Source organism: Pinus tabuliformis, chromosome 9, assembly GCF_031772625.1.
Source record: "Pinus tabuliformis cultivar Carrire ecotype Pingquan chromosome 9, CPIR1, whole genome shotgun sequence".
NCBI classification, from domain to species: domain Eukaryota; kingdom Viridiplantae; phylum Streptophyta; class Pinopsida; order Pinales; family Pinaceae; genus Pinus; species Pinus tabuliformis.
In genome coordinates, this window is record NC_142307.1 from 106377340 (window position 1) to 106401780 (window position 24441).

Below are 24441 nucleotides of genomic sequence, written 5' to 3' on the forward strand. Positions count from 1 at the left end.
AAAATACCATAAACATATCTCGGTAGTTATATGTATTATGAAGACTTGAATATAATAAAAAATAAAAATATTTCCATATAAGAATGTAATATGTTTATATAATATAAATAGTATTATAAATAACCAATGTGGTGCATCATAATTCTAAATATATTAAACATTTAGAAGGATCAAATCTTTTAAAACCAACGTAAATCTATTTTAACTCAGAATCAATTCAGCAAATAGATCAAATCTCTCTAAGTACAAACCTCATCATAACTCAAGATCCATTAAGAGATTTAATCCCTCTAACCATGCTATTAAAATAAATTTAATTTAGTTTAATTATTATTATTATTTATTTTTATATAATTTGACCAAATCAAAATATATGTTTACTAACTCTTCAAAATGTATGTTTACATATAATAATATAATATAACTTTACAACATATCTTCTAACACCTCTCAATATAATTTTTTTTTTTTTAAATTCTATAAATAAAAACATTATATATATATATATATATTTTTTTCAAAATTTGAATGTATAATAATATATTCCAATATCCAAAATTAAAATAAATATAAACTAATACACCCTTAAAATTAAAAAAATCTTGCTTCATATAATTAAAATTAAAGTTTAGATAAATCCTTCCGGGCGGAATACAATGTAACATGCGATTTAGTGTTAGCTATAGTTCGACACTGCTGCATCTTCAAAATTTTTTTATGACCCTCTTGCTTTTCATTTTTCCATAGAATACAGTGTAAACCAAAGGTGGGTCTTACCGATCTCTCTGCCCAATAATACACTCCATGCTCCTCTCTGCACAGCTTTTTATATATTTTCTTTCATCTTCAACCTTATGTCGTAACTCAAAACCTAGTCGCTCTTGTCCTGCTCTCTTATTCCTCTAGACCTGTGAGCTTTATCTTTGCTATAATCCCAACCAAAAACAACCGATCTGTAACTCTTCACGTATAAGGACCAGTTGGGCACTCCTATTTTCTCCGAGGAAACATATTTTGCATTAGTTTTTGAGCTGTTTCTCTGGGAAAAAGGCGCTGTTTCGTTACAGAAGGGCAGCCTGAAGCAGTACTTAAGAGGTCCTTCATTAGCTGGTAAGTTGCAGTTTGGATGAGACTTTTAACCCGGGCATGCTTGGATTATTATGTAGAAAAATGGGTTGGCAGCCCTATTTGTATCTATGCGCGTTTTACCCCTGCATTCTCTGGAATAATCATTGCGTTTTTCTGGGTTTTCAACCTTATTATTGTGCCTTTAGTTTCATCTTCTTATGTTGGGTCGTTTAGAAATGGACGACTCTTGGAGCTTGTCATTCAATGCTTCAATGGATAATTTTCAAGTTTACTATTCAAGGTCTGTATTGAGTGCAGTGGAAAACATGTGAACCGAGTCTCCTGATCATTTAGGCTTACTGTACAGATGGAGCGCTGTTAGTAAATAGATCTCGATGCCTCTTGAAATGATGTCTCCATGTGGATTACCTTCGTATCTCCTGTCCGGAAAATTCTGACTGCCAACATTTAGAACGATTCATTTGTTTAGAAGTTCTGGCTATGGGAGTATGTATATTGTCAGCTTCTTTATCTGCAAAAAAAGAAGAATAAAAAGCTTTACCTTTGAGAGGTGTTGGGACCTTTCCAGTCATGCATTTAGAGGAAACGGCTGGGATGGACTGGTCCATCCTTATGCACGTGATTCAACTGTCTCTCTGTTTTGAAATGCTTTAAGAGACATGACCCAGGGTATGCACTGCAAAGAATGGAGTTCCTTTCTACATGCCAGGTATCAGGGGTATCTATTCTGATAAAATCACCAGTTAATTGCACCCAGGCTCAACCCTTTGAACCCCCCACCTTACAGGTGGGGCAGACCACGGTAGGAACGGAACCCCTTTGAAACTATTCCCGTACATATGGGGCAGACCACGGTGGGAACGGAACCCTAATGGATTCCATAACACACCGTCAGCCTCCCAAGTAAACCATCCATCACCCTGTTGGTCGAACTGCCCATATGTACGACCAACAGATACTTGAACTTTGATGTTTAGTTACAAATGCGTGGGCAATAATGCAGCTGGATGACGAGTGACTGTAGAGTTGAACTTCCAAATTTTTGTTTCTTACTGCAATTGGGCGCATGCAGATTTTTCCCGCAACAGGTTTCTCTATCGGATATCTGTTTTGAGTGTCCACACTGATTTTCTTAAACGTTTTTCCCTAGAAGGGGAGTTAACTCTGCAAATTATGTGCCCTATAAGATAAAATTTACATGACCTATGAGCAATAGAAGATACTATGTGCAGAAATAGGCGTTAAATTATGATGTGTACCTGGGCCTTTCTTAGGAATCTCTCCTGTTGATGTAACAAGGATCTATCTGAAATTACAGATATTTCCATTTCAATAATCTCTGGTGAAATGGCTTCTAACTATTGTAGGAGTTTTGTAAATCTAATTAGTACTATAAGGAAGGGTAGCTGTAGGTTGCTAGTTTGGAATGTCCACCTGAGATGAAGGAAGAGTTTCAGTTTTATGTCTATAGCCAACTTTTGGCTCCCCAATACAACTTGAAGTATCTAGGACTTAAACCATAATAAAAACTGTTAATCTGTTTACTGTTTTGAGTACACATAAAAGATGACATCTCTTCACCTCATAAGCTCTTAGTGGAAAGTGTTTAAATTTGAGGCCAACATAAACTGTTAAAGGGTTTAGTGTGTTTTTAGTTAGAGTATCTACTGCCATCTGCTAGTATTTACCAGGGATCCACAACAACTTGTGCAAGTTTTCTGCAATAGGAGTTAGCATTTAGATTGCATCATTGTATTTTCAACTAGACTATGTAACCTCTTCTTCTAGAAACTTAGCAGGGTGCAAAGCAACTGGGACAAGTTTTCTCTAATAGGATTCAGGCATTCAGCAATTAGATTGCAAGTCTATTGATGCTTACCAAACATATCAATATATTGCACAAGGCAATTATGCTGGCATATCTGTAAATGTTGAGTTTGTTTTACCAATGGAATGCACTCCATGGGAAGTCATTCTTAGTTTCTATGCAGAAATTCATCCGCATGTGTCTTACAAATAACTTCAGGACTGTATTAACGCCCCTTTTCCTAGAGGAATTATCATGGAGCCAACAATCTTACAGATCATAGGATCCAGCATCAACAAAAGTATTGAAATAACTCATAAGGCACCTGTGCATCACATCCATTACTTAAGTCAGGGTCTTATTTATTACCAAAAGTGCAAGGTTTGTTATTTTCAAATAATTAAGGTAAAATACAGTGTTTGCAGGAATAATGCCAATCAGTGACGAGGATAGTTATTTTGTTCTTGAATCTTTGATCCTGTTTGCTTAGTTGTGCAGGAGTTATTTTACAAGCAATATATACCATGATAGTGCTCATAGTCAATGGCCCTAGATTAAGTCAATAGCTATAGGTAAATACTAAATTATACTGGTCGTCTCTTCTGTCTTGTGCCTTTGTTCTACATTCTGTCAGTAATAAACATTACATATTGATTAGCTGCATTGTGCTTCCATGATTATCTGCAATAATGCAGGGTTTGTTATTTTCAAACAATCAAGGAAACATACAGTGCTTGCGGGAATAATGCCTATCCTGGATGAGGATTTTTGTTCCATCCTTTGAATCTTTGATCCTTGTTGTTTTGTTGTGCAAGTGTTCCATTTGCAAACCATATATACCAGCATATTGCTCATAGCCAATGACCTGTGAATAACTTAATAGTTATAGGTCATTTTTTCTTTCTTGTCTGTGTTCTACATTTTTGAAGTAGTGAATATTAAATCTTGATTAGTTGCAATGGGCTTCCTTTTGTATGCATACACTTTACTGGCATAGAATTCATGCCATCTTCCGGCAGTTTGTCACATATGCAAGATATTGTATTGGCAAGGCCCAATTAGAATTCGAGTCATGAATGCTTAAGAGCTGTTGGCTTATTGTACGAGGCAATATAAGCTCAGGTGTCCAAGAGAGGGGCACCTTCTAAGATTGATGTAGCTTGTTCTTGGAATGTGGCATCTCTTAGAACATGTAGAAGTAATAATTATTTGCTGTCAATGAGGTCAACTTCTTACACACAAGCAATAGATTCCAACTTCCCACATTCTTGGAGAGGTTTATTTGACTACTGCACAGTTTTTTATTTTGTATAAATTTTCTAGTTCCTTAATCTATCGACATTTATATGTGTTATTGTAATTGGCATCTTACACATCCACATAATTCAATTCTTTTGGTAATTAAAAAATAAAATATTTATATTGATTTTGGTACAAATTTCGCAAAAATTAGTTGTTTGAGGCAAGGCCCTGAAACTGGTTATACCTTTCTGTTTGAAAAGACTGTAATTATCTGGTCCTAAGAGAAAAATTCCGATTCCAAACATCATATATTTGGGCCCATGCCATACTTCTAGAGATTACCGTCGAAATAAATGCAAGAAAACTTTGACAAATAACTTAATAGCTTTTTGTTTCAACCACATGGTTAAACTGATAGTTTGATTTGGGTGGATACTGGCGGCCACTCCCTTGTTCCAGTGACTTACAATGGTTCCACATCGTGGCAATTGTACTACAATTATCCAGGTCTCAAACTTTGAGCACCTTTTCAAGCATATATGTTGCATTTTTGGCATTTGACACATAGAACATGGATTAAGCTTTGTGATGTTCCATTATCCATAAACACCCTAAACAAAGTTTGTATGTAAAAGTTATGGCCTTGAGAAATTGATGTATCAACTGACTTCCTTGGGGCCTTTGTCACATCAAACCCTAGGGTTAGGGTTTTGAATATTTAGGGTTTTTGCCTCTTTTGGTTTCATACTTTGTGTTAAAAACTTAAAAAGAAATTCTTGGCCTCTTGTAATGTCTTCTTGCAAATGAGGGTCGCTGACACAACTCTCCAGAGATAAACTACTACCATTCTAGCTAGTTTGTGTTACTTTATATTTTATAGCCTTTTCTTGCCTTTTTCTATTTTGTTCATTAGTAGAATTTGTGTTTCACTATATTGTTGGGTTGTCTGTAATAACTCTATGTGTTTACATTTATATTTCCCTACATAATCCAATTCACAGTTTCTTGTCTAATTTGGCAATTTCCAAGCTGCCACTTAATGTGTTGGAATTATTAGTGTAATTTGTACATCTGACCACAACCCCTGTATCACTAGCACTTGTAATTATTGCCAAGGCCATATTTTTTTATCCGTTATTGCATTGATAGCAATGTTTCACCAAGTTTTCGAGATGAGGGAGAGTGGGACGCCTAAAAGCACCCCTTTTCTATAGGGACGCCTAAAAGCACCTTTTTTTTGGTGGGGACATTCAGAAGTCCAACTTTTGGGGAAATGTGTCCCCCACACTGAAAATGTTTCCCTTCATGTTTCCTCAGGTTTCTCGAAAGGTAGATGTGGGGAAATGTTTCCCCAGGTTTCCCCCCATCCAGGGAGTGGGAGAAAACCTTGGGGGACACATCCCCTTGGAACACTGATTACTAAGTATGGTTAAGGCCAACCTAGTCAGATTTGATATGTAGGCTCAATGACCTATTACCGCTCAATCTAGCAAGGGCCCTAGGAGGAGTACGTAATGGACAACTACTAGACCAATTGGCAACAAGGGGACAAGGACCCATTGTCACCTTAGTCGATGTCCCTTGCTCTTTACAGAATTTCACCGATGCGAGGAGTCTCGGTATGGAGGAAATAACTTGAATGATAGGATCAATGGCAAGGTATAATGTGATTTCCAAGGTCCATTCAAAGGAGAGGCGCAATTAATGGTTCAAATGCTTAAAGAAAGCTAAAAGGCTCCCCAAGAAGGGCCTATGAAGGATGACCTTGGGCTTAGAAATATTTAATGATGATGAATGCTTAAGATCAAAACTTCCAAAATCCCAAACTTCCAAAATCCCTCACTTGTGATTGATGTGTTTATACTAGGATTCAAAGTGAGGCAGGGATGGCTCATTCAATGGAAAGTTTCAATTAAAGTGTGAGCTCTGGGAGAAGTTAGGGTGCCTGTCCACGAAAAATCCCTCGAGAGAAATACTATAAGAGACCAAGGGTTGAGAGATATATAGAGAAAAGGTTTTGAATGATGAATTACAATGTGCAAACATTCAAGAAATCCTCAAGTCAAAGCAACTTCAAGGGTTCCCTCTTGGTGTGATAGTTAGGGCATCAATTTATTTGAAATTCCACTGTTGGAATTCGTTCAAAAGGGGAGGATGCCTAGAGGAGACATAAATGAAGAAACTTGTTCGGACGAAATCCTAAAATTTCTCCTCCCTAAAATTTCGTACTAAGCCCTAGAAAATCGCCTTATCCTTAGAGGACAAAGAAAAGAGGAAGAAAAGAGGTGAAAGAATGATATTTCATAGTTAATGTGATCACCAAGGATCTAGGACCAGTGCCTAGATATTGGGAAGATTGGAGTCGAAATGATCAACATTTAAGAACTTTGTTCTTCAAGGAGGCCTAAAGAAGCAGCTACGCTCTTTGTGGATGCAACTCACAACAAATTTAGACTTTTATACTTCGATATGCAAGCTTTGATAGAGTTTCAAGGTAAAAGGTGCACAACCTACCCCTAGGAAAATTCTTTCTTCTTGCCAAGATGAATAACATATGCAACGAGCCAAGATTACTGTGAAAATTCTATCACGCAACATCTGATTTACTTTTCCTACGTATACTTCAATAAGTTATTTATGAAATTCCTTCAATAAACATCAAATTAAATTCTGCTGCAGATATCACATCGTAATATCGAAACAAACACATGTACAAGAATCAACACACTGACAGATATTTTGGACAATAGTCCCCGGAAAAACCCAATGTAGGAAAACCGGTGCAGCAAGGGAAGATTTTATTATTCAGCAATTCTTCAGTACAACAGGGTGCCAAACTGGCTTACCCACAAAGAGAAAAAATTCTCTAGCACTTCTCCTAGTCCCAACGTCAGCTTGGCTAACCTCTAGGTGGCTCATAGACACTCCGCGTCAACCCCTGCTTGACTACGTCAGCCTTGGGCCTCTCTGCGTCACCCACGCAGGCCCTCTAGTCACTGCGCAGTCTCCTATTGCCTTTGCGTCTGCCTGAAATTCCCTGTGTCTGCCTCCCCTGCCTCAACGTTGATTTCTAGTGGCTGATCCCTTCTCTCTGTTCCGTACTTGCTGCCTCTTGACTGCTCACCAAACCACTAGTTCGAATTTCTCAGCTAATCCCGCTCTAGAAATTGAACTGCCTGGTCTCCCTTAGTGTGTCCTCCAAGTGACCCTCAAGCCTCCTCTTATACTTTTCTCGTTGACAAATCAACGATCGAGATTAAGTCCCTAATTAACGACTGAGATTAGCTCTGGCTTGATCCATGACTTTTGAACCCTTCTAACACAGTTTTATATTAATTCACATTAATATTTTATTTTCCTTAAGTTTAGACGTAGGGACTTCATTAAAAATATCAATTATTTTAATATCTCCCAAACTGTTTAGAATCTGCCCAAACCATTTCTGGGTATTGGAGATTTCATGTGCTTTAGCCTCTCCACCAATTTTTGTGGCTAGAGTACATCCGATGCTACCCCAAATCAACACTCCCTCTTAGTGAGGACTGTGCTCTAGCGATACTCCTCCTTGAGTATCACCCTGATCATTCGGCATCGGTCCTTGTGTTGATGCTAAGCCTCCTTGCCCAACATCCTCTGCACTGTTGCATCTTGTACTGCTTCCCATGGCTCTGCTACTGCCACTGTTGCATCTCTATGACAACTGCCTCTGCATCTGTGCTGTTATCACTCCCATTTCTGCTACTGAAACGGGTTCTTTACCATCACCATCTTTTCCCTGAAGTAGTCAAACTTTGTCCTTTCAAGGGCCTTGGTGAGGATGTCCGCCACTTGTTCTCCTGTAGGAGTGTAGCTCAATTGTACAATTCCTCGTTGGATGTAGTCCTTGACAAAGTGACATCGAATATCAATATGCTTCGACCTATCATGAAACACTGGATTCTCAGAGAGTTTGATGCAACTCTGATTATCGCACATGATCCTGGTTGCCTCCATATTCCTCCTGAATAGGTTCACAAGCAGTTTTCTAAGCCATATGGCCTCACACAAAGCTGTGCTTGCCGCCATATATTCTGCCTCAGATGAGCTCATAGCCACGAACTTTTGTTTCCTACTGCACCAAGAGGTCATTCCTGATCCAATGTTGAAACAGTACCCAGAGATACTTTTCCGATCCACTGAACTTTCTGCCCAATCTGCATCATTAAACCCACTCAATCTGATATCCTTACTCTTGGTGTACAAGAGTCCATAATCGATTGTTCCCTGTAAATACCTGAGAACATGTTTGGCTGCTGCCCAGTGTGCCCTCTTCGGTTCCACCATGAACTGACTGAGGGTGTTGACAGCGTAGCAAATGTCTGGCTTGGTATTGACCAGATACATCAGGGACCCTATGAGCTCCCTGTATAAGGTAGGATCAACATCCTTGTCTTCTGATGCATCAATCTTCTTCAAGTTGGTGATCATTGGAGTAGCCATGCGTCGACAATCCTCCATCCTGAATCTCTTTAGGATTTCTGTAGCATATCTCCCTTGCTCAAGGAAGACCTCTCCCTTGCCCAAGGAAGATCTCTCCCTTTTGCTGTCAAACTTCCAACCCTAGGAAATAATGCATTTGTCTCAAATCTTTCATATCGAACTCTGTGGCTAGATTCTTCTAGCAATCCCTGATGAGCCTGGATGATCTTGTCAAAAAGAGATCATCTACATACAATACTAAGATTAGCGACTCATTCTCTACAACTAGATAATAGAGATTTGGATTTGTGTCACTCTTGACAAATCCCATCTTCTGCAAGTAGCCTTCAATTCGACCATACCATGCTCTAGGTGCCTGTTTCAGCCGATACAAGGCTTTCTTCAACCTGCAAACATGAGACTTTTTCTCCTGTGCCTTAAAGCCCTCTGGTTGTTCAATGTATACCTCTTCTTCTATTACCCTGTTCGGAAAAGCCGTTTTGACATCCATCTGATGAATCTCCCATCCCATTTGAGCTGCAAGAGATATCATGGTCCTAATCGACGTATACCTAGCTATCAGGGCGAAGGTCTCCTTGTAGTCAATTCCTTCCTTTTGAGCATACCCCTTAGCCACTAGCCTGGCCTTGTATTTCTCAACACTTTCGTCTGCAGTGTATTTGATCTTGTAGATCCATCTTGAGCCTACCACTAATCTATCTTGAGGCCTTGGCACTACCTCCCAGACATTGTTCACCATTATGGAGTTGGACTCCTCTACCATCACGTCTAGCCAAACTTGATGTTGAGTTGCCTACTTGAAACTGGCAGGCTCCCCATCCTGAGCGACTAATGCTTGATATCTATCTGGCTGTTTTCGCTCCCTCTTATTTTTTCTTGGCGCACCGATGAAGTCCTCTGCATCTCGCAGAATCTGACGAAGAACTAGCATCTTGCAAATGCTAGTTCTTCCTCTGCCAGCAGGTGCTTTTGTTAGCTCTTCCTCCTCATGCTGAGAATCTTCCTGAGTCGAGGAAGAATTTTTTACTTTCGTTGGTTGAAGAGGCTTAACCAGCGGCTCCTCTTTTGGTTGCTCCTCGGAAGGCATCTCATGAGATTTTTTGAAGGCCTTGTCCTCCATGAACTTTACATCTCGTCGAACTACTACCTTCCTGCTCCCTGGAAGGTAGATTCTGTATGCCTTAGTGTTCTCGCTATATCCCACTAGATATCCCTTTTCCGCAGTTTGATCTAGCTTCTTCCTCTTTTCCTCTTGTATGCGACAATATTCTAAACTCCCAAATATCCTGAAATGACTGACTTCAGGTGTATTCCTTGTGAAAACTCTCTCTGGAGTAATCTTGCCCAACGCTTGATGAGGAGTCTTGTTCTGAACATAGACTACTGTGTTGCATGCTTCCACCCATAGGAATTTCGGCACATCCTGATCATACATCATGGCCCTAACTACTTCTACAATAGTCTTGTTCTCTCTTTCTGCTACTCCATTCTGTTCCGGATTGTAGGGAGCTGTCCACTCTCTTTTGATGCCCTCCTTAGTGCAAAAATCAGTGAAGTCTTTATCGACATACTCTCCACTATTATTTGAGCGCAAAACTTTTATTTTCTTCCAAGTTAGATTCTCCACCAGAGCCTTGAACTCTTTGAATCGACAGAAAACCTCGTCCTTGGTTTTCAGAAAATAAATCCAAGTTTTCCTTGAGTGGTCACTAATGAAGGTAAGGAAATACTCGGCACCACTGAGAGCTTTGACGGACATAGGTCTGCAGATATCTGAGTGTACCAATCCTAGTACACTCTTGGCCTTGTGTTTGCTCCTAGGAAATGCTGTCTTGACATACTTTCCTAGAGTGCATCCTCTGCATACATCATCTCGTTCCGTACTCAGATCCGGAACTCTTGATACAGTGCTCCTAAGAATTCTTAGAGCTCCATGGTGCAAATGACCCATTCTTCTGTGCCATAGTTCATTCAAGTCCTTGTCTCCATGACTGCCTATTAGTGCGATTGGTGATTCTAGTTGTAATCTATACAACTTGTTACTTTTGATCCCGATCTGTACTTTCTTTTCCAAATCGGGTGTTTGACGTATACCTTTTCCTTGATGAAGTAGACGTCATAGCCCTTGCCTTGAAGTTGCGACACGGAAAGTAAGTTCATCCCCAATCTTGGTACATGCAACACATTTGTAGCATGTAACTGTTCTCCCGATTCTGTTTGAAAAACTATGGTACCCTTCTCTACTGGAGTACACTTTGCCTTGTTCCCCGTGGTGATCTGAAAGTTCATCTTCTCTTCTCGTTATTCCGAGAAACTTTCTCTGATTCCCGTCATATGCCACGAGGCTCCACTGACTATATACCACACTTTTGATGATGCAGAACTAGTCATACAAGCCACTTCTTCTTCCAGCCTGGAAGCCAACATAGAGAAATCATAGTCTCTTTCTCTTTTGCAATTTTTTGAAAATCTGTGCGAGTCCCATGACCTAGATGCCTCTGTATCGTGGTCTCGACCCATGACTGATTTTCCCTTCGTGTCTCTAATTACCCTCTCTGATACCATGTGAAAATTCTATCACACAACATCTGATTTACTTTTACTACTTATACTTCAATAAGTTATTTATGAAATTCCTTCAATAAACATCAAAATAAATTCTGCTGCAGATATCACACCATAATACAGAAACAAACACATGTACAAGAATCAACACATTGACACAAATATTTGGACAATAGTCCCCGGAAAAACCCAAAGTGGGAAAACCGGTGCAGCAAGGGAGGATTTTATTATTCAGCAATTCTTTAGTAGAACAGGGTGCCAAACTGGCTTACCCACAAAGAGAAAAAATTCTCCAGCACTTCTACTAGTCCCAGCCTCAGCTTAGTTGACCTCTGTGTGGCTCCCAGACACTCCGCGTTAGCCCTTGCTTGATTGCGTCAGCCCTGGGCCTCTCTGCGTCACCCACGCAGGCCCTCTAGTGATTGCACAGTCTCCTGTTGCCTCTGCGTCTGCCTGAAATGCCCTGTGTCTGCCTCTCCTGCCTCAGCGCTGATCTCCAGTGGCTGATCCCTTCTCTCTGTTTCGTACTTGCTGCCTCCTGACTGCTCACCAGACCACTAGTTCGAATTTCTCAGCTAACCCCGCTCCAGAAATTGAACTGACTGGTCTCCCTCAGTGTGTCCTCCAAGTGACCCTTAAGCCTCCTCTTATACTTTTCTCGTTGACAAATCAAGACTGAGATTAAGTCCCTAATCAACGACTAAGATTAACTCTGGCTTGATCCATGACTTTTGGACCCTTCTAACACAGTTTTATATTAATTCACATTAATATTTTATTTTCCCTAAGTTTAGACTTAAGGACTTCATTAAAAATATTAATTATTTTAATATCTCCCAATCTGTTTAGAATCTGCCCAAACCATTTCTGGGTATTGGAGATCTTATGTGCTTTAGTCTCACCACCAATTTTCGTGGTTAGAGCACATCCGATGCTATACCCCAAATCAACAATTACAAGTGTTTTCTAAATTCTCTTTAATTTTATTGCACAAGTAAAATCATGACATAACATTCCATACATTAGACATGAAACATTATGAAATTTGCATGAAAAGAACACTTACATGACAAAAAGAGTATATCCATATATAAGCTTGCCAAATAGAAGCTCCAAGAGAGATAGCGAAAATATTCTACACATCAAAATGCATTTAATCATCCAAATCATTCCACAAATTGCAAGTATGAAATCTTTAGAAAGATATATCACAAATCCAAGTGATGATGAATGAGAGAGAATGCCTCTGTTATATTTATACAATCCTCTAAGGGATTCAGATAGCCTAATTTAGCCTAATGATGCCCCTATAATAAAATAATGTGCAAAATAACAATACTATTGGTGACAAGCCCACCAAATAGCTCCATAACATGAATAATTAGCCCCTTAAGTGGGCCCGAAATGATAGAAAAGTAGCTAGAAGGGCCTTTGGAAGGCCAAATGAAGTCCCTCATGTGCCATAATGAAGAGGAGGGCTCCAATAATAGTGATAAAGGGGGTGGCCTCTTGATCTCCAAGCTAATGACCTGTGGTGCTTCCAAATGGTCGTGCGGGCACAAAGAACATCCTCATGGGTTTCTAACTGAATAGAACAAGGTTGTGCTCCATCTGTAGGCGCTAGAATTATGATGCAAGCCCTCCCTTGTCTCCCTAAGTGAGACAAAACCCCATATGGGCCCTTGATCAACTACCAAGTGTGTGGTGCAAGTGTGTAGCCAACTGGGCATGGTGGTCTAGGTACATCATCATCATCGAACAAGTGGGACTCGAGTAAGCAATAAGTGGTGCTGAGGATTTGATGGCATGGCCATTTGCTCTCTACTATAGTGGAGGCCCATGGCTCTCAACACTCACCCTACAAATGCCATTAAGACTCTCTGGAGGGCTTGGATCTCGTATAGGGAGACCAAACCCCAAGATGAAGATCCACTTCGATCTTGTATAAGATCCAATGCGTCACCTCGCATTCTAGTACAATAAATAATTCATTAGTGCAATTTAGCAAATGAGGTTACAAATCATGGAACCAAGTGGGCACTTCATAGTGGCATGCCCTTCCATAATAGGCTTTAGGATGTACAGGTGTCCCCAGGCTCAAGAGGGAGGTTAATCAAGGATCTTATTAGGTGGCTTCAACCTCTAAGGGAGTGGTAGGTCCATGGTACATCCATCAAATGGAAGGTGTCATGTGAAATAATGATGGAACAAAGTGGGGTAGCAGGGGAAGGCTTCAAGCCACATGCCATGGTACAAGGGTAGCTATAATTAGGGAAGCCCACATATGGGTGTATAGATGTAGGAGGGAACAATCGACTACACGAGTTACTAGGACTTTTGCTTTTCCACTATTCTTAATATGCCTTTCGCCTTTTATTGTTTTTTTCTTTTTATAACTGATCGAGGCCAATGTTGCACAAAGCGGGCACGAAGCAGGGATTTTTTTTGGAAGCGGGGACGCGGAAGCGTCATTTTCCAAAAATCTAGGAAGCGAAGCATCTGCTATATATATATATATATATTTTTTTTTTTTGCATTTATACTCTAAACAAACATCCCAAACAGTCGGAAACATCGAAAACAGGCGGAAGCGCGCTTCGGGGGACGCTTCCTGGACGCATCTGCATGGGACGCGCTTCAGGCCTTAGAACCAGGGGGGGACGCTTCCTGCATCATTGATCGAGGCTCCAGGGAATGAGAACATGATGTGAATGATATAGCAATGAATACACCCTTAATGTTGGGCAATTCATCACCCACAAGCGTTTGTGACAATCAGGGGTTCCTTAATGATGCCGGGGGTTCATATAAGGGGCCATAGGAACTAGGGTGATGGCCATAATGATAGGGGTAGAGCTCATGTTTGGCTTTTGCCCACATGCTAAATTTTTATGTCCCTATTGTCTTTTGCATTTTATGGTACATTTCTTATTATAAGCGGCCAAATTATGCTTTTAACTTTCATTTTAGCCGAATCAACCTCCAGGGTATCATTCCAGGCTCGACCTAAAGTGTGGACAAGAGGAGGAGGAGGCTAACTCCTTGTGAACATAATGGACAAATGTGGATTTGGATGGGAAATATGTGAAAAGGGTTTATAATAAGCGGAGGGGGAGTGATGTATGTGATGTCGGGAAGCAAGACTATGCAACCAAAATCAAGGTTTCCCATGTAGTGCCACTCTTAAAGCTAGTAGCCAATAAAGGAGATCCCATGGGACTAGGATACAAGGTAAATGGCCAAATTGGACAAGGGGACAAGAGTACAGATCAAGGCCATTCTTTCTGCTGAATCCCCACACTAATCCATGCCCAGAAGTGTCCATGATAAGTAAGCAAAAATACCTGACTATATAATGAAAGCCATACCTTTGGGGTTGGAAGACCCACCTTTAAACATACGATCATAACAGATGGGCGAGGGCACATAATGGTTGACTCAGTTGGCGGAGATGGTGGCAATTCGAGCTATTTGGTGGTTGCAAGGGGCTATTGGTTGCCCGCTGAAAATAATCTAGGAGAAATTTTTTTCCTAAGGGTGTCACCCATAGGTGGTGGGTAACATGACCCTCTTGGGGTGTGTGCATATTTTGTGGTCCCATAACACCCTCTTAATGGGTGGCTCCCCCCCTATTGAAGAGGTGCCTCATTTGAGTTATGTGTAAATACACAAATTAAGCTCTCATATGTAATATCTCATATTGTGGTCTTCTTGATTTGAAATATAAAGTGTTATAAGTAGAAAGGCACTCAATTTTGGCTCTCTCTTGTGATTGTCATTTTTCTCTTAGGCATTCTTGTGTATTCAATTTTTCAGCACTTGTGCTTGTGTTTTTCACTCTCTCTAGTCCACTAGATCTATCTCTTTCTAATGTACTTGTGAGGCTTTTTTAGATTTTGGGTGAGATTTAATTCCATAGATCTCAACACCATGTTAAAGTGTGAATGAACCTTACTCTCACAATTCTCTTGGCTGATCTAAAAACTATTGGCTAGCAACATCATATCTTACGGTGCAGAACTAGAGTTTTCTTGGATCATCATTTTCTAGGGGTTCTAGAAGTATATACTCTTTTTTTTTTTAATCTTATAAAGGTTTTGAAGCACCTACAACGCCCATCGTACAACACATATGGTTGTGCACTTAACATCTTAGTTCACCTTCCCTTTACAAGAATGGATTGTTGACATTGGAGCTACCAGGCATATGACGAAACACCAACTCCTTTTCATTATTGGCATCAATGCAATGGTGAGAAAGTGACTATTGGTGATAACTGAACTTCGACAGTTTCAAGATGTGGTGTCGTTCTCATTAACACTACCAAATTTGGGGAAGTCCTTCATGTTGTAGGAGTAGGGCCAGGGTGGAAGTTGTGGGAAAATGTAACTAGGTTCGGTCTTCATAATTATCATTATACTTGTGTCATTATGTATTTCATGTAGAAGCAAAGAAGAAAAATAAATTATTATTATTATTTCATTAGTCAAGCATGTTCTTCATGCTTCTAGGGTTTATTGAGTCAAAAGAATATTTGTCACGAGTCAATCTATTGTATTTGAGTCAAGTCCCATTTGGACTTTTGAAAGAAAGAAGAAAAGGGATTTTATTTGAGTCAAAATAGTCATTTTGTTTCCCACAAGACCAAGTTGGTCCTGTCTAGACAAGTTGGCCTTGGAAGGGACAATTCGACCTCTTGGATGTGTATATATAGAGAGCAGTTTGACCTCATTTGGACATACATTGGCAACTTCATTTTTTGTGTAAGCAAGAGCAAGAAGACGAATGAAATTTAAAGGAGAAAGAGCAAAAGTCAAGGGAGAGAGAGAGAGAGTGAAGGTCAAAAAGGAAGAAAAATCAAACTTTTGTCTATCTTTGTTCACACATGCAAAGTTTTGGGGCAACTTTGTGAATTATAGCGCCGAAATTATGTTTCTACGAAGGTGCTGGGGCAAATCTACGAAGTTGTAGGTCCGAAATTTTGATTTAAAGAGCTTTGACCTTCGTTGACTTGATTAGACTTGACTTAATTGAAAAAGGCTTGAAGTAGGGCTGACTTGGGTCTTGGTCTTGGTCTTTGGGTCTTGAATTTTTCACTTTGACTTGATTCAAGAAGAAGAAAAGCTGGTTGGGTTTTCCCCCTTATGGGGTTTTGCCTTAGCTTGGAGCCTATATTTTGTGTTCATTGTCTTTTGTTACTTTCATGGTTTATGTTTTGGTAATTGTTTGATGAAGAGAATATAATAAAAGAAATAAAAAGCCAACACATATTCACAAGCAATTATCAAGCAAGAAATTAACCCTAATATGTTGCCCTATTGATTTCTCAACATGGTATCAGAGCTAAGGTAAGGAGAAGGTAGCTTGAAGATCACTTTTGTTGGGAGAACATTTGCAAGGGGCATACGGGTGGGCATAAGGAAGAAGACTCAAAGAATGTCATTCCTAAAGAAGACTACTATAGCAGTTATCTCTCTCTCCTATCATTGAAGGCTCTTGTCCACTCATCATCCATCATTGAAGAAGTCATCATAGCAGCTTGAAGACCTCTCTATACAAGACATCTCTCAAGAACATCTTTGAAGATCTTTAGAAGCATCAAGATTTTGGGAACATCATCTACACTCTTGGAAGTATCATCGTTAAAGCAACTTGAAGATACTATTGTACCAACAATCCTAGAAGTCATCATTCAAAGACTCTTGGAATCATAAAAATATTTGGAAGTGTTAAGATTGCATCAACCGTTTCACTCCTTTGATTACACTCCATGTCTCAATCTTCAAGTCAAATGGCATCTTTTTGTAAGGAAGGCAACAAACTTGATGGGCCATTAAATTTCCAAGTATGAAGAAGAGAATTGCCTTGGTTCTCATAGAAAATGAGGTCATGGAGCACATTCTAGACAAAGCTACAAAAATAGATAAGGACAAGACTCAAGAATTGGGCAAGTACAATAAAGGAGAAGTTAGGGCTCAAATAATTCTCATTGAGTCCATCAAAGATCATCTTATCCCCTTTGTTGTAGATTTGGGCACATCTAAAGAAATCTATGACAAGTTGGTAAAACTATATGCGATCAATACTACACGTCAGAAAATATCTTTGAGGAATCAACATTACAAAATAAGGTTTTCAAAAGATGAAGGCTTGGCCTCATACCTTGTGAAAATCTCGAAGTTGAAGGATCAACTACAAGGGCTTGGAGAAGTCATATCTGATTCCAAATTAACTACTTGTGTACTCAGTGCTCTACCTTCAGATTGGAGTAGTTTTGTGATCAATATCTATTTTAGAAAAGACACTCCAAACTTTGATGAGCTATGGTCTTTATGTTTTCTAGAAGAATCAAGATTGAAAGCCAAGGATGACATTAAACCCAACAATGAATAGTCTCAAGCTTTCGCTGCTAGATCAAAGAAGTTCGAAAAATTTGGAAGATTTGAACCTCGTTGGAAATATAACAAGAACAACAATCAACCACGAGGAGGCTGAGACATGTCCGAAGTACAATGCTTTGGGTGCATTGAGTATGGACACTTTAAAAGGGATTGTCCCAAAGAACCTCAAAACAAGAAGAACAATAAGAGGAAAGAAAGAAGTGGAGCCCACATTGCAGAAGAAAATGAAGAACCTGAAAAGAAACCAAAGATTGAAGATCATAAGAATCTCAATTATTGAAGGACTTTACCACTACTAGATCTACAAGCAAATTGTTCTCTCTTTTATTAGTAGATGGAAGCTAAAGTAGCATATGCAGTTACATTTATAGAAGAGTCTTGGATTTTGCAAGTTATGGCATCATGAAAAGAAGCATATGGCATTGGAAGAATTAGAGTATACATAGTGAGTTTGGAACCAAACATCCAACTAGGCAAGAATATAAAGATTTGGACCATCTAGCAATTCATAGCTAATGCAACAAATATATTGTATCATGATGATCTAGAAGCAATCATTTAGCAGAAAAGAACTATAAGGATCCATTATAGAAGCAACATCAACAAAGTCGAGGTCATATACATCATTATAGAAGTTCCTTTAGTGTGTGGAAGAATCATAGTAACTTTGCAGGGGCATATACGACTAGAAATCATGGAAGAAGCATCGAAGCAATCTAAAAAGTTTGAAGGTATGAAGATAGTCTAGTAGTGTCATGAAGGCATAATCTTAAGGAAGGAATCTCATCATAGACATCATCTTCGAAGAAAGTTAAAGAAGCAATTCGTTCAGAAGGAAGTCAACTAGATGACAATAAGAGGTATCCATATCTTCAGAAAAGGCTCTTCATTAGAAAGAAGACTTATATCTTCAGAGGAAGTTGAAAGGAAGAGCATGATGAATATGGATCAGAAATATACTTGAGAGCATGAGCATGATATGTCTTGTCAAGAGTCTTCCATATGATTATTTGATATTTAACATGACATATGGACAAAACACATGTTGATATTGATCAACATCCGATATGGTATCTTGAAGAATGTGAGATATGTTGAGAAATCATTAGGGGCAACAGTTAGGGTGATTTCTCTTTACTTGATAATTGCTTGTGAAGTTGGCTTCTTTATTACTTTATTATGTTCTGTTTATTAAACAATTACCAAAACCATAAATCATGAAGATCACAAATAGAGAATGAACACAAGGTGTAGTCTCGGGGGAAACCCAAAAAGTTCTTCTCTTCTTATAGAATCAGATCAAATGAGAAATCCAAGACCCAAACAACAAGACCAAGACCTCCAACAAGACCCAAGTTAGCCCTCCTCCCAAGGTCTTCCAACAAGTCAAAGTCAACTCAAGTCAAAACCTTCCAAATCCAGCTTTAGAATTTCAGTCCTAGCTTTAGAATTTCGGCCCTAGCTTCAGAATTTTGGCCCTAGCTTCAGGATTTCAGCCCCTAGCTTCGAAATTTCTGACTTGCAATGAATCTGTAACTCTGTCCCCTGCAACAACTTTAGAATTTCGCACTTGTCAGAGATTCGGGTCAGATTTTAGGGCAAAAACTTTGATTTTTTCTTCTCTCTTGCTTTCTTGTGCCTTTTCTTGAATTTTCGAACTTGCTTGTGTGGTGCTTCAAATGAGGTTGAATTGTCTCTATTTATACACATCCAGGAGGTCGAATTACCCCTTCCAGGGCCGACTTGATGAGGCAGGGCTAACTTGGTCTTGTGGGTATGAAAATTGCATTTTTGACTCAAATAAATTTCTTTTTCCACTTTCTTTTCAAAGTCCAAATGAGACTTGACTCAAGAACAATAATGTGACTTATGACAAATATTCTTTTGACTCAATAAACACTAGAAGCATGAAGAACATGCTTGACCTAAATTACTAATCAATTTGAGCATGAAACCCATGCTTGAAAAATAATATTTCTTTTTCTTCTTCTTGATCTTTTACATAGAATATACAATAACATAAGTACAATAGAAATTTATGAAGACCAAAGTTAATTATATTTTCTAACACTCCATCTCAATTAGGGAGGTATTCATAATCCCATAACAAGTATAAGGATACTCTCAAACTGAAATATTCTCGTAAGAAGAGTCGAATTGGTAAGCCATCTTTTTAAGCATCAACATCATCACCAACATTGTCTATTAACAACATAGTAGGCCTTTTTACTAACAAGCTCTAACTCTCCACAAGATTAGAGCACAATGCTGTTGTCAATTAACAACATAGTAGGCCTTTTGACTAACAAGCTCTAACTCTCCATAAGATTAGGCATACTTATGGACACCTCAACCTCTCAAGGCACACACCCCATCCGAATGTTCACAGGGTATGTCCTTCCAGGACTTATTCTTATCTTGGATTCCCAATCCTCAAAGAATATCGATCCTCTTCGACCACTCTTATGTTGGATACCTTGTTAGATCCTCAAAGAGCGCCGGTCCACGGGACTACTTCCTATCTTGGATTTCTAATCCTCAAGGAGTACCAGTCCCCAGATGTTTATCTAATCCTCCATTCTCCCTCTTAGTGTGATACACTGGTGACTAGACATACGACGGTTAGTCCTGGCCTAGTGCATGACACCTATGGAGAATATGGTGTCCACCATAACTCCTTCGCAACCAAGGAGGAGGTCCTTACTCCTTATCAAATATGAAGGAGATTTTCTTGCTTCCTCTTAATTAGGGATACTTATTATAATTTTTAGTTAATGTCAAACATATGCTTCATCCTTTATTTCTTTCATCACCTATTTGTTCTTCCATGGAGATCATAGTAGTAGCTGTAAGGGCTTCTATCTCTCATCATCATATCATATCTAAACTTCGACCTTCTTGGATGTTGTGGAGCCAAAATCTAGGATGATCTTCCTTCGATCACCCTTAGTATCTTGCCAAACCAATTAATGTAGAGCTAATCATAGCTCCCTCCAACGATCGAAAAGTGAATATCATCGGATCTAACATGACCAATATGCTATCTTGTGACTTGCTACCTTTTTTGCCTTCATGGTGCGCACATTTCTGTCATCAATACTTCTAAGCCAAAATCAATGTTGTCCACTCAATCCATGTGATTAGAATTGGGCTTAGACCAAATAATGGTAAATATAATATCTCAATTGTTATCTTTCCAATCCGTACTTTTTGCAACATGTTCTTCCATGTAGCCAAGTCATATCTCACATGAATCATCAATACCAAGTTATTAAAGTCGGAGTTACGCAGTCATAATAACTTTTAAGATGTCATGTTCTGCTTATTTTGAGATCAACATCCCTTTGTATGGTCTATCTTCATACTTGAATTCTTCTTCATGTTTTCTGCCTTTCAAATATCAATGAATGTGTTTGTGGAGTGAACTAATCAACATGCTCCAAAATCATGTTCAACAAAGTTTATGCAACTTCCTTTGAAGTTGTTCATCTTTCATTCTTTAAGAGACCAAATTGGATGTTGTTCAAGTTCATCATGAGTTTTGCCAATCTATCATGTTTCTATATACATGGAAGAGTTCTTTCTTATCCATCGTGCTTCTATGTATATGGAAGAGTTCTTTCTTATTTATCATGCTTATTTTGCTGAGCAATCAAAGGGAAGAGTTCTGTCCAATCCTATCTTATCCAAAACATACTTGTGCTATCGAGCATATTTATGCAACAAGCTCTTCTTGCAATATTGCTAAAGACATGAATTTTACTTCTTAATGAGAAGCTCTTAAAGATATACATACCTCTTCCTTTATGCTTTCCATCTTGTGTTCTTCCTTTTGAGCGAGTTGCATCTTTCCTTGAGGATGATGTCTAGAATGATGTTCAAGATGAGATTCCTTCTCTAAGATGAGAAGTGCTCAATTATATCTTCATGTTGCAACTCGATTACCTTGGGGGCTTCTTCAATGCTGGCTTCCATAATTTTAGTAGAAATACACTTTTTGTAATGTTACAAAGATTCTTTCAAATAGTGAAGAACCTTCATAATCACTATCAAGGATCCTTTCTAGCTAGTAGACTGCTTTTACGGTGATGTAAATGCCAAAAAGTAACTGCATGAATGGTGCAGTACTAGATGGTCCAAAATCTTCTATCTTTGCTTTATGATTGCTACTGATGATATGTAATTGATGGTGTAGACTCTAATCCTTCCAATGCTTTTATGCTTCTTTTCATGGTGCCATGCTTCTAAAACCAAACTTTTTCTACAAATGTAATTGTACATGTTAGTATAATTGCCATCTTCTAATGAAAATGAAAACACACTGTAAGCAGACCGGTTAGTGGGGAGTCCTTTAATAATATAGATCCTTGGTGTCTTCTGTTGATTTTGGGTAGCATCGGATGTGCTCTAGCTCTAAAATTTTGTGGAGGGGCTAGAACACATGAGATCTTCAAAACCCAGAAATCGTTTGGAGAAATTCCAGCCGAATGAAGAGTTACTAAAATAATTAATATTTTTAATGGGTTCCTAAGTCTAAACTTAGGAAAATAAAAATATTAATGGGTATAAGAATATGGGTGAGAAACTTCTAAGTGACGAGGATCAAGTCTGTTTTAATCTTAGTCGTTGATTAGGGACTTAATTTCAGCCGTTGATTCATCAACAGGAAAAGTATAAGAGAAAGCTTGAGGGTCAGTTGGAGATACAATTGAGAGATCAAAGAGTTTGATTTTTCTGGGCGAGGTTTGCTGAGAAAATCGAACAAGTGATCTGTTGTCGCAGAGGGGCAGGGATAATTGAGGTTGGAGGATCTTCTCTGGGACCTCAAATACACAACAGAGAGAGGCAGAGAGGTGCCAAAGGAGGCAACGCAGACCCTATGAGGCGAATGTTGGGCTAGGAAGGGCCCACACATTTCCAACAAAAGGGAAGAGCCACCCTCTAGTAGAAATCCGAATTCAGTGTCGGGAGCAGTAGAATTAGCCAAAAAGGCTGATGTCAGAGCTTCAGGAGGCAGAGGAGGCAGCGCATTGCTGATGCTGTGTCGCAGTGTGCTCCACGCAGGCCCATGCAACTACTGCGTAGGGGCAGTGTAGTTGTAGCCGGGGACGACCAGTCCAGTTTCAGGATCAGAGAGATTTTTGCTGGGTGAAGTGAGGTAATCTCACTTAGGTTTCTGCTAGTATATTTTTATCTCTGTAACTGGATAGTTGAGAGGGCATCTATAGTGTATTCAGAATCACTGCTTAATAATAAAACCCTTAGAGCTGCTACACCGGTTTTCCCGTACGAGGTTTTTTCGGGGACGTTTGTCCAAAAATAATGGTGTCCTTTGTGTATTTGTCTCATTTTATTTCAGTTCATGATCTGTATGTATGTGTAGTCTGCAATAGTGTTTTCATCATTGTTTAATAATTAAATAACTTGTTGAATGTAAAAACAAGTAGGGGATGATAAACCAGTGGTTGCAGTAGGATTTATGATGTGTAGATTCATAAATTTTCACATCTTCCTTCGATTTCTTTTCATTTTCTTTAGCTATATGTGCTCCACTTCTTTCCTTCCTTTTATTGTTCCTTTTATTTTGCGGATCTTGGGGACAATCTATTTTAAAGTGTCCATATTCATTCCATTCAAAGCTTTGCACCTTGGACATATCTAGATTAGTCCAATTGCTGGTTCAGAGAGATTTTTGCCGGGTGAAGTGAGGTAATCTCACTTACGTTTTTGCTAGTATATTTTTATCTCTCTAACTCAATAGCCAAGAGGGCATCCAGAGTGTATTCAGAACTACTGCTTGATAATAAAACCCTTAGAGCGCTTCACTGGTTTTCTCGCATTGGGTTTTTTCGGGGACGTTTGTCCAAAATAACGGTGTCCCTTGTGTATTTGTCTCATTTTATTTAAGTTCATGATCTTTATGTATGTGTAGTTTTCAATAGTGTTTTCATCGCTGTTTAATAATTAAATAACTTGTTGAATGTAAAAACAAGTAGGAGATGATACACCAGTGGTTGCAGTAGGATTTTTGATGTGTACATTCAGAAATTTTCACATCTTCCTCCTTCAATTTCTTTTCATTTTCTTGAGCTGTATGTGCTCCGCTTCTTTCCTTCCTTTTATTGTTCCTTTTATTTTGCGGATCTCGGGGACAATCTATTTTAAAGTGTCCATATTCATTGCATCTTAAGCATTGCACCTTGGACATATCTGAATTTCTTCGTCGCTGATTGTTGTTTCTTTGACTAGGTTCAAATTTTCCAAACTTCCCTTTCTTCTTCTTTACTTTAGCAACAAAAGCTTGAGACTTTTCATTTGGTTCAGTGTCTTCGAGAGGTAATGCATTGAGTATACAAGTTATTAGTTCAGAATTAGAAAAACGTCTCCAAGGCCATGTAATTGATCCCTCTGAGAATTTTAAGAGATATGAGGTCAAGTCTTCATCCTTTGATAACCTTGTCTTGTAAATCTTATTCCTTAGAGATATCTTCTAACCTGTAGTGCTTATCGAAGACAATCTCACCAACTTATCATATATTGCTTTAGATGTGCCCAAATCTGCAACAAAAGGAATGAGATGATCGTTAATGGATTCAATGAGAATCCTTTGAGCTCTCACTTCTCCTTTCATGTACTTGGCCAATTTTTGAAACTTATCTTCCTTTGACCTTATAACCTTGTCTTGTAAGCTTATTCCTTAGGGATATCTTCTGACCTGTAGTGCTTATCGAATGTGATTTCACCAACTTATCATATATTGCTTTAGATGTGCCCAAATCTGCAACAAAAGGAATGAGATGATCCTTAATGCATTCAATGAGAATCCATTGAGCTCTCACTTCTCCTTTCATGCACTTG

The 24441-nt window shown here is 38.9% G+C and overlaps 1 protein-coding gene across 2 annotated transcripts in view; it reads left to right on the forward strand.

The window, feature by feature from the left end:
* Nucleotides 1-660: 660 nt before the first annotated feature.
* LOC149147298 (polypyrimidine tract-binding protein homolog 3-like) overlaps nt 661-24441 on the forward strand; it is a 64807-nt gene continuing 41026 nt past the window's right edge. For both annotated transcript variants that reach the window (XM_089438099.1, XM_089438100.1), the window contains exon 1: nt 661-1110. The gene's annotated coding sequence lies outside the window, so the exon portion shown is untranslated. The remainder of the gene's footprint in view (nt 1111-24441) is intronic.